The sequence below is a fragment of the Monodon monoceros genome, unplaced genomic scaffold (genome assembly GCF_005190385.1).
Source record: "Monodon monoceros isolate NGI ecotype Baffin Bay Population unplaced genomic scaffold, NGI_Narwhal_1 Super_Scaffold_12, whole genome shotgun sequence".
Taxonomy (NCBI): domain Eukaryota; kingdom Metazoa; phylum Chordata; class Mammalia; order Artiodactyla; family Monodontidae; genus Monodon; species Monodon monoceros.
This window is the reverse complement of record NW_021703768.1, coordinates 82883001-82892532: the sequence shown is the minus strand read 5'-3', so window position 1 is coordinate 82892532 and position 9532 is coordinate 82883001. Positions and strand designations below refer to the sequence as shown.

General features: G+C 34.5%; 1 non-coding gene across 1 annotated transcript; it reads right to left on the bottom strand.

Moving 5' to 3' along the window:
- Window positions 1-3822: 3822 nt before the first annotated feature.
- Window positions 3823-3928, bottom strand: LOC114893471. The gene has a single exon (XR_003792898.1). It is a non-coding gene; the product is annotated as a U6 spliceosomal RNA (small nuclear RNA).
- Window positions 3929-9532: the final 5604 nt, after the last annotated feature.

Below are 9532 nucleotides of genomic sequence, written 5' to 3'. Positions count from 1 at the left end.
ATTTATTTATTTAAATCTTTAAAAAATTTTTATTTTATATTGGACTATAGTTGATTTACAATGTTGTGTTAGTTTCAGGTGTACAGCAAAGTGACTCAGTTATACATATACATATATCTATTCTTTTGCAAATTCTTTTCCCATTTAGGTTATTACAGAATATTGAGCAGAGTTCCCTGTGTTATACAGTAGGTCCTTGTTGGTTATCTATTTTAAATATAGTAGTGTTGTATATGTCAATCCCAAACTCCCAATTTATCCCTCACCCCTGCCTTTCCCCTTTGGTAACCATAAGTTTGTTTTCTAAGTCTGTGAATCTGTTTCTGTTTTGTAAATAAGTTCATTTGTATCAATTATTTTAGATTCCACGTATAAGCGATATCATATGATATTTGTCTTTCTCTATCTGACTTACTTCACTTAGTATGAGAATCTCCATATCCATTCATGTTGCTGCAAATGGTATTTTTTCATTCTTTTCAATGGCTCATATTCCACATCTTTATCCATTTCTCTGTCGATGGACATTTAGGTTGCTTCCATATCTTGGCTATTGTAAATAGTGCTGCAATGAACACTGCAGTGCATGTATCTTTTCAAATTATGGTTTTCTCCAGATATGTGCCCAGGAGTGAGATTGATGGATCATATGGTAGTTCTATTTTTAGTTTTAAGGAATCTCCATACTGTTCTCCATAGTGGTTGTACCAGTTTACATCCCCATCAACAGTGTAGGATGGTTCCTTTCTCTCCACACCCTCTCCAGCATTTATTGCTTATAGACTTTTATGATGGCCATTCTGTCTGGTGTGAGGTGATAATGTCATTTTAGTTTTGATTTACATTTCTCTATTAGCGATGTTGAGTATCTTTTCATGTGTCCCTTGGCCATCTGTATGTCTTCTTTGGAGAAGTGTCTATTTAGGTCTTCTGCCCTTTTTTGGATTGGGTTGTTTTTTTGATATTGAGCTGCATGAGCTGTTTATAAATTTTGGAGACTAATCCCTTGCCAGTTGCATCGTTTGCAAATATTTTCTCCCATTCTGTGGGTTGTCTTTTCACTTTGTTTATGGTTTCCTTTGCTGTGCAAAAGGTTTTGAGTTTAATTAGGTCCCATTTGTTTATTTTCGTTTTTATTTCCATTACTCTAGGAGACAGATTGAAAAAAATATATTGCTCCTGCCTGTCTTTGAATCCAGTATTTGACTTTCTTAAGGCTGCCCATGATAGAACATGGGGGCTTTATACTCTGGGCAGAAGGACAGTTTTAAAACAAGCCACTGTTTGTTTAACAATTCTATTATCTGCACTTAATTTTTAAAGCCTCCCAATATGTCTAATCATTACCAAGGGAATCAGGCGAAAGTATTTTGGGAAAAAGTTGGGATAGAGTATAAAATTATGGGGAAGGGGATTCTAGGATTCACTGTTTGGGAGATAATATTTAACAATGTATGAAATTCCCCAAGGTTAAAGTAAGACTTAAGGGGAAATAATTGGGGTTACTTTGACATATGGAACTTTTTTTTTTTAGTAATTAACATTTAAATGTCCTGTGTTATATTTGTTAAGCATGGTGATTTCCATTATAGACCAGTAGGATCTGGGCCATTTCACACCCTCTCAAAGAGAGGGTGTGAAATGGACAGATAAATCATCCAAGGAAATTCTGAACTCAATTACTGGGGTTGTGACCCTCATGAACTGAGTGTGGATGAATTCTTTAGAATGCTTGGCCTAATTTGGGGGATCTTTTTTTTAAAAATTAAATAAAAATTATAACACTGTATTTTGGGGTTTATGATGTATTTACATGTGAACTATATTACAACAATAATATAAAGTCTGGGGGTATAAATAGAATTACACTATTCAAGATTCTTATAGTTTGCCTGAAATGGTGTGATATTGTCTAAGTAGACATTGACATGTAAAGTCTTTAATCCATTTTGAGATGATTTTTCTGTATGGTGTAAGATAAGAGACCAGTTTTCCCAATACCATTTATTGAAGAGACTATCTTTTCTCCATTGTATATTCTTGGCGCTTTTGTCAGACGTTAATTGGCCATATACAATGTGGTGTTTATTTCTGGGCCGTCAATTCTGTTCCATTATTACATGTGTCTGTTTTTTTAGTTGAATAAACTTGACATGTAAATTTAAGGTGTACAGTATGTTACTTTGATACTTTTATACACTGTAATGTGATTGCTAATGTAGCAATATTTATCAAATTATATAATTATAGTGCAATATTATTGTCTATATTAATTATACTGTGCATTAGATTTCTGTTGCTTATTTACTCCCCGTATCAAGTTTGTACCCTTGAATTATCAATCTTATCCTCCCTACCCACCCCATCCCCTAGTAGCTACCATTTTACTGTTTTTTAAAGGTTAAATTGTTTTTAGATTCCACATATAAGTGATATCATACAGTACTTGTCATTCTCTGACTTAACCTCACTTAGCATAATGTGCTCAAGGCCTATCCATCTTGTCTAAAATGGCAGGATATCCTCATGGCTGAATAATATTCCATTGTGTATATGTATCACATCTTATTCATTCATTCATCTGTTGATGGGCATTTGGGTTGTTTCCAGTTTTTTGGTCATCATATTGTGAGAACTGCTTCAGTAAACATGGGAGTGCATATATCTTGTCACAATTGTGTTTTTATTTCCTTTCAGTATACAGCCAAAATTGCTTGATCCTGTGGTAGATGACTTTTAATTTTTGAGGAACCTCCATATTGTTTATAGTGGTTGAACCAATTTACATTCCTACCACCAGTGTACGAGGGTTCCTGTTTCACCACATCCTTGCTAGCACCTGTTGTCTCTTGTCGTCTTGATGATAGCCATTCTACAGGTGTGAGGTGATAGCTCATTGTGGTTTTGATTTGCATTTTCCAGATGATTAGTGATGTTGAGCATCTTTTCATGTTCTTCTTGGCCATTTTGATGTCCTCTTTGGAAAAATGTCTATTTAGTTCTTCTGCCCATTTTGAATTGGATTGTGTGTTTGTTATTAAGTTGTATGAGTTCTTTATATTTTGGATATTAACTCCTTATCCAATATTTGGTTTGCAAAATTTTTTTCCTATTCTATAGACTGTCTTTTCATTTTGCTAATTAGTTTCTTTTTCTGTGCAGAAGCTTTTGAGCTTGATGTAGTGCCATTTGTTGATTTTTGCTTTTGTTTTTTGTGCTTTTGGCATCACGTCTAAAAAAATCATTGCCAAGACCAAGATCGATAGGCTTCTTCCCTACATTTTCTTCCCTACACTTTCTTCTATGGTATCAGTTCTTATGTTAAAGTCTTTGATCCATATAAAGTTAGATTTTGTGAGTAGTGTGAGATAGGGGTCCAATTTCATAGTTTGTATATTTTTTTTAGTTTTTCCAGAAGCATTTGTTGAAAAGACTATCCTTTCTCCTCTATCCTTTCTTTGCTTCCTTGTCAAATATTCGTTGACCATGTATGCCATGATTTAATTCTGGGCTGTCTATTCTGTTTCATTGCTCTATGTGTCTATTTGTGTGCCAGTACCGTACTGTTTTTTATTACTATAGCTTTGTAGTACAGTTTGAAATCAGGAAGTGTGATGGCTCTTTCTTTGTTATTCTTTCTCAGGATTGTTTTGGCTATTCAGGGTCTTTTTTAGTTGCACACAAAGTTTAGAATTGTTTCTTCTATTTCTGTGAACAATACCTTTGGTATTTTGATGGGGATTGCATTGAATCTGTAGATGGTTTTGGGTAGTATGGCCATTTTAACAGTATTAGTTTTTCCGATCCATGGACATGAGATGGAAAAATATGGAATGCCTCACAAATTTGCATGTCATCTTTGCACAGGGGCCATGCTATTCTCTGTGTATTGTCTCAATTTTAGTATATGTGGTGCCGAAACGAGCTCTGGGGATCTTTAACAGGGGCAGACTTCTGATGGCATGCCCAGCAACAGAGGCCCTAAAACTCAGGGCTGTCATTAGTCCATAAATAAACTTTACCTGAATTAGACAAAAACCTATGGACAAGGCCCGATGCCAAGGTGTGTAGTTCTACATATGGACTATAAGCTGGATCTTATCTTTACATACCCATTTTGCCAGGTAGTTTTGTAGAGTGCATGACCAACAAAACTTAATGTATAATCTTTGCTAATTCTTCTATTTTTATTTAATTCCAGGCCACATAGAAGAGATTGGCAATATAATTTCACAGAATAGTATACAGTCACTTTCTTTTTGGCTTTTCCCCTTGTTTAAAACTCATGCCTGGTTTGCAAAATGACAAATAATTCATAGGAAAGTTATATCCTTTGTTGTAATCTTGACATCTTCAAAAGCAATACATTGTAAATAAGCTGTTATGAGATAGGACAAGTAGAAGCTTTAAGACAGAAGTATTTAGGCTCTTGTACGTTTCTTACATACAGATTTCATAATAATCATGTTGAATTGGAATTGTATATATATTTTTCTGCTTATTCCCAAAACACTCTCCTTAAAGGTAAGGAGAATGCATTTCACATTTGAGTTCCAATCAAAGAGCACAGTGCCTGGCACATAGTTGGCATTGAATGAATGCATGATATTCCTTATTTTTCACTATCTTACTTCCTTAAGGAATACTAAAGGAAAGGATCTGAGATAAAAATTTTGAAATCACAACATGTAGATTCTTTCTAATGAGACAAACATGTAAGAATTTCCTGTACTCCTTCATTTCTTTTCAAGACTACTATAGTTGTGTAGCATAAATTATATTTATAAAACTATATCTTACATTACTATTTATTATAACTAATGGTTAAAACTTTAATACCAAGGCTCTTTTGCTTTACTTTATAAATTTTTTCTCTTATTCCTGGACTTTGAGTGAGAAAATTGTGTCAAGTCTCTGTGTCAGTCATTACTAATTATATGATATTGAGTACCTAGTGACTCTAAGCTCAGAGTTATATTTCTTTATATTAGAAATATATGAGAATATATTTTCACTTGCAATTGTGTTACATTTGTTCAACTTCTACACAGATGCAACATACAATAATTGTTATTGTTGTACTAGTACACATTGAATACCCACTGGTAACATTGCTGTGTGATAAAAATATAATAACTTGGCAAATTGTAGCTTGGCTTTGAAATAAAAAAATGGATTTGAAATTGCCTAGAATAGGAATAAACTGGAAGAAACAACACACTGTATTCAAAGTATAATTGTATTCAGCCCATGATTTAACATACTTTGCAGCCAATGTTAATTTTTATGTAATGCATGTGGTGCTCATTTGTTTACTTTTTGATCTCTCCTTAAAAGTATTCTGTGCGAAGGACATTATAGAATTTGTAAACTACAGTATAGAAAAGGACACTTTAAGACATTTAAACTTGATCTTATTCTATCCCAGAAGTACCGCGATCTCAAGGCTATGAATTTGTAATAATCCAATAAAATAAAACTCTCTCCTCTACTATCTAGGTTTAGTGCCTGCACTACGAAGACAATTTTTGTAGCCTTACCATTGGAATTTGCCATGTTTAAATCCTTTCCATTTGCTGGAAAACTTCATTGTTGCTGACAAGGAATCAAGTAGAAAATTGGAGGCTTGGATATGAAACTCTCTCTGGTGCTTGTTTAGCATAAGTGAACATTTTTGTTTGGGGACCAAAATAAACTCCCTACATCTATTTTTAAGAAATACTTATAGTGTAAATATGTCATTCATGATTTTTCAAACATAAGCTTTGAAAAATGAGCTTGGGAATGGTCTATATTTAAATCTAAAAAGAACTCATGACAAAATACTAACTATAGTGCTTACAATGTTTTGTGTCATTTAGAGAGAAAAATATAAAGCTGTCCTGACTTCCTGTGGTAATTAGTGCCTCTTTTATGGTACATAAAATACTCTAATGGTAATGTTGTAAGAAGTCATTTGGTTTTATCAACTGCTGAAATTACTTTTGATGTTGTTACTAAAAATAGCGGGATATGTAGGTGTGTCAGGACGCAGGGTGCAGCAGCTTGGCACATGCCTGTCTAAACCCTGCATTCTTCTGAGGTTCAGATTAAAGGCCTGATTTTGTAGTTTTGTCCCTCACACTGAGGGAAGGTCATTGACTGATATTCCTTCAGCTCCTTTAATGGAGGTGACAAAAGGAGAGTGTCTGAAAGAAAGGAGGTCAGGGTGGAGGAATGAGGGAGAAAGCAAGAATTAGGGAGAGACTTGAATTTTTAAACTTGTTTCTTTTATTTACCATTATTTTTTTACCCTCCTAACAAAGATTAATCTGGCAAGTTCCCTAAGTTGGATGGCTGAATTTATCCTTTTAAGCTTTTTAAAAGCAAGAGAATTTTTCAGATACTTCTGTATAATTGTGAATAAGACCAATGCCAGAGAAGAGAAAAAAAACAAACAAAACAAAAACAAAGCAAGATAAAAGACAGGAAGAGAGAAAGAAAAATGAGAGTGAAAAGTCTTCAAACTTCTGTACTTTTAGAGATTGTGAGAGGCTGTGCCCTTTTTCAATTCAATGAGTCTCTTAACTTTTTTTTTTCTTGCTATCACTGCTCATTCTTGTCTCTTTGCTTGTTCCTGTCTTCTCATTTCCCTTTCCAAATCTTCATCTTTACAAATTCCTCATGTTACAGTTTAAAATTATTATTGTAATACTGACTGCTAGGACCTTTCCATTTATTCCAATTTCCACTGGATGGTTAGGGCTAATGAACCTGTGAACACCAAACCTTTCTAATTCTGGGTGTGGTGGCCCTCCACCAAGGAAAGGGGTTTCCTGAAGTCCTTGTCTGATAGCAAATACTGGAGTGGGGTTAAATGTCCTTGGGTCACATAATGGTGGCCAGTGAGCTAATCTGTTTCTGGGAATGCATTACATTTTAAAACCTTGCCCATAATCCCATGATTGTTCAGCTGGTGACAGGTGGAGAAAGTGGTCCTGATTTTGGAATAAAAGTGTGAGATTGCTTGTAATTAGTAGTCCTGAGAGTAGGTTCATAGGACTATGAATGGATTTAAATGGATAACATAGTTTATCCATTTAGTGAACACAGTTCTAATTGTTCAAATGACTATTTTCACTTTCTGGGCAGACAGGATGACCACATTCACAAGCCTAATTCAGAGTCTGTGTGCGACTGCGGGACTGCAAGAGGAACTGATGTGTCATTTCTAGTCTGCGGCAGTTATGAGTTAGTGTGTTTCTTCCTCTGTTGCATCTCTCTCTTGCCCTGCCTTGGCAATCCTAGAAACCATGGAAGGCAGCCATCAGGAAATGGAGGCATATTTCAGCTGCATTGAATTTTTCCTAAATGAGAAATAAGTTTTTATAGTAGTAAGTACCTGATATTCCAGGATTTGTTTGTTACTACAGCAGAACTTACCTGATCATGACAGCTACATTTAGTATAGTATCCTGGCACATACTGTCCATTAAATGATATTTATCATTATTATTATGATAGTATTCTATGGGCCTATTGGGAGATGTAATACAATTATTCTTCCTTATTGATAATGACTTTATTAAAATGAAATTAAGAAATATTATGCAAATATGATGGAATATGTATTAGATACTTATTACAATTTTTTGACTCCCTGTGGGGTATGGTTTAGGATGAGAGCAACAGGATCATTTTCACTTACGTGTCTTTTTATCCGTGCAATATCTTATATAAGCAGTAATTAATTTTCAGAGCTATGACCTAAATAGCTAAGAAAATAGTTTTAGAAGATAAGGGAAAAAAGTGGAAAAAAGTAAGATATACAAGAAAGAAAAGAAAGAAAAAAATTGTCTGTGGAGTTATTTTATAATATCACCTCCCTCAATAGACTACAACAGTACCTGTGTATGTTTCTAAGACTAATAAATAGGGTAGCCCAAATCACTGAGTAAAGTAAATGACTAAAATAATAAAGAAGCTGAGTAGTGAATAAAGCACTTCTAAGTGTCAAAGCTGTGACCGTCAATCACGGTTTGGCCACCTATATTGCTGGAAGTTTTGGGACAATATTCAGGAAAAATGACTAGACACAGATAGGTCCTATAATTAGAGAGATTATTTGTCACTCTAAAGAATCAACTTAAATTTGTCAGTTAGTGAGTCTAACTTCAGTTTTTTAAGATGAACCTCCAAAGTACACATTTCACAGTTATGATCTCAACACCCCAGTTGTACACTTTGTTGAGAACTGCGCACGTATTGACATCCTCAAAATACCCTCCTGTTAGAAAAATGTAGCAGTGTGCTTTAGCAGTGAATGTAAACTCTACTTCCTCTTAAGATGCTCATGATTAGTTTGACATCTGGGGAATTGTTCTTTAATATGAATTGAGGAGTTTTATATCCTTTTATATAAGATAGCTATTTAGATGTTTTGGAAACCTTTTAAATTATTACAGTTTTTCATGTCATCTTGACAGAAAAATGGCTATCTACATGAAGGAAAGTAAAAAGGGATTCGTGTACCTGTTAGTTAGATTCCATTGCAGCACACATATTTCTTGCCCGTGGACTCGATAATCTGTGGGTTGGCTGAGATCAGCTAGGCTTGGATTTGGGGTTGTTCCATGTATCTCTCATTCTGAAACAGAGGTGAAAGGCATTGCAGTCATTGGGGGCGTGCTCTTTTCATGGTGGATAGCAGGAAGGCAATAGGAGCCAATGGAAATACCTGATGCCTTTCAAAGTCTCTGCTTGACATTTCACCATTTCATATCTGCCCATATTGCTTTACTCATGTGAGCAACACCAGAGTCAGTGGGGGTAGAGGTGTATAGTCCTCCTCTAGAGGCAGTTCTTACAGCCTCTTTGATATGTAATTGTATCATTGGGATAAAATGGAATAGGAGGGATCAGAATCCATTCATTCACATTAGCTAACACCACATATGATGGTGGCCTCTACAGAGATGAAAGACCTAAAGTTGAAAGGTAAAAGTATAAAGTTAATAGAAGAAAATCTAGAAGACTATCTAGGGTAGTAGAACTTCTTTAAAAAAATGTAAAAGTACAAACCAAAAGAAAGAAAATTAATAAATCTGACTATATCAAGAAAAATTTTAATGAAAGGCACCATGTATCAAGTTAATAAACAGATAATAGATTGGGGGCATATATTTCTGACACTTAAAATCAACTAAGAATCAATACCTAGAGTATGAGAAATTCTTCTGTAAAGAGCAATTCTGATACAATTAAGTGTGAAAGATATGAGATGGAATTTTCAAAAAATTAAAACCAAAAAGCTACCAAGCATGCATAAGGGGAAGTCATAGAATCATTAGTGATCATAAATATGTAAATTAAAGCAAGAATATCACTTTAGAGCCATTAGTGCACTAAATAATACTAAGAACGCAATAATGTAATAGGAACCTTCACGCACATCTAATGGAGTGTAGATTGTTGTGGACATTTGGAAAGTAATCTAGTACCAGTGAGTCAGTTTGTAGACACATACCCTGTGATAAATCTGTTCTTTTACCAG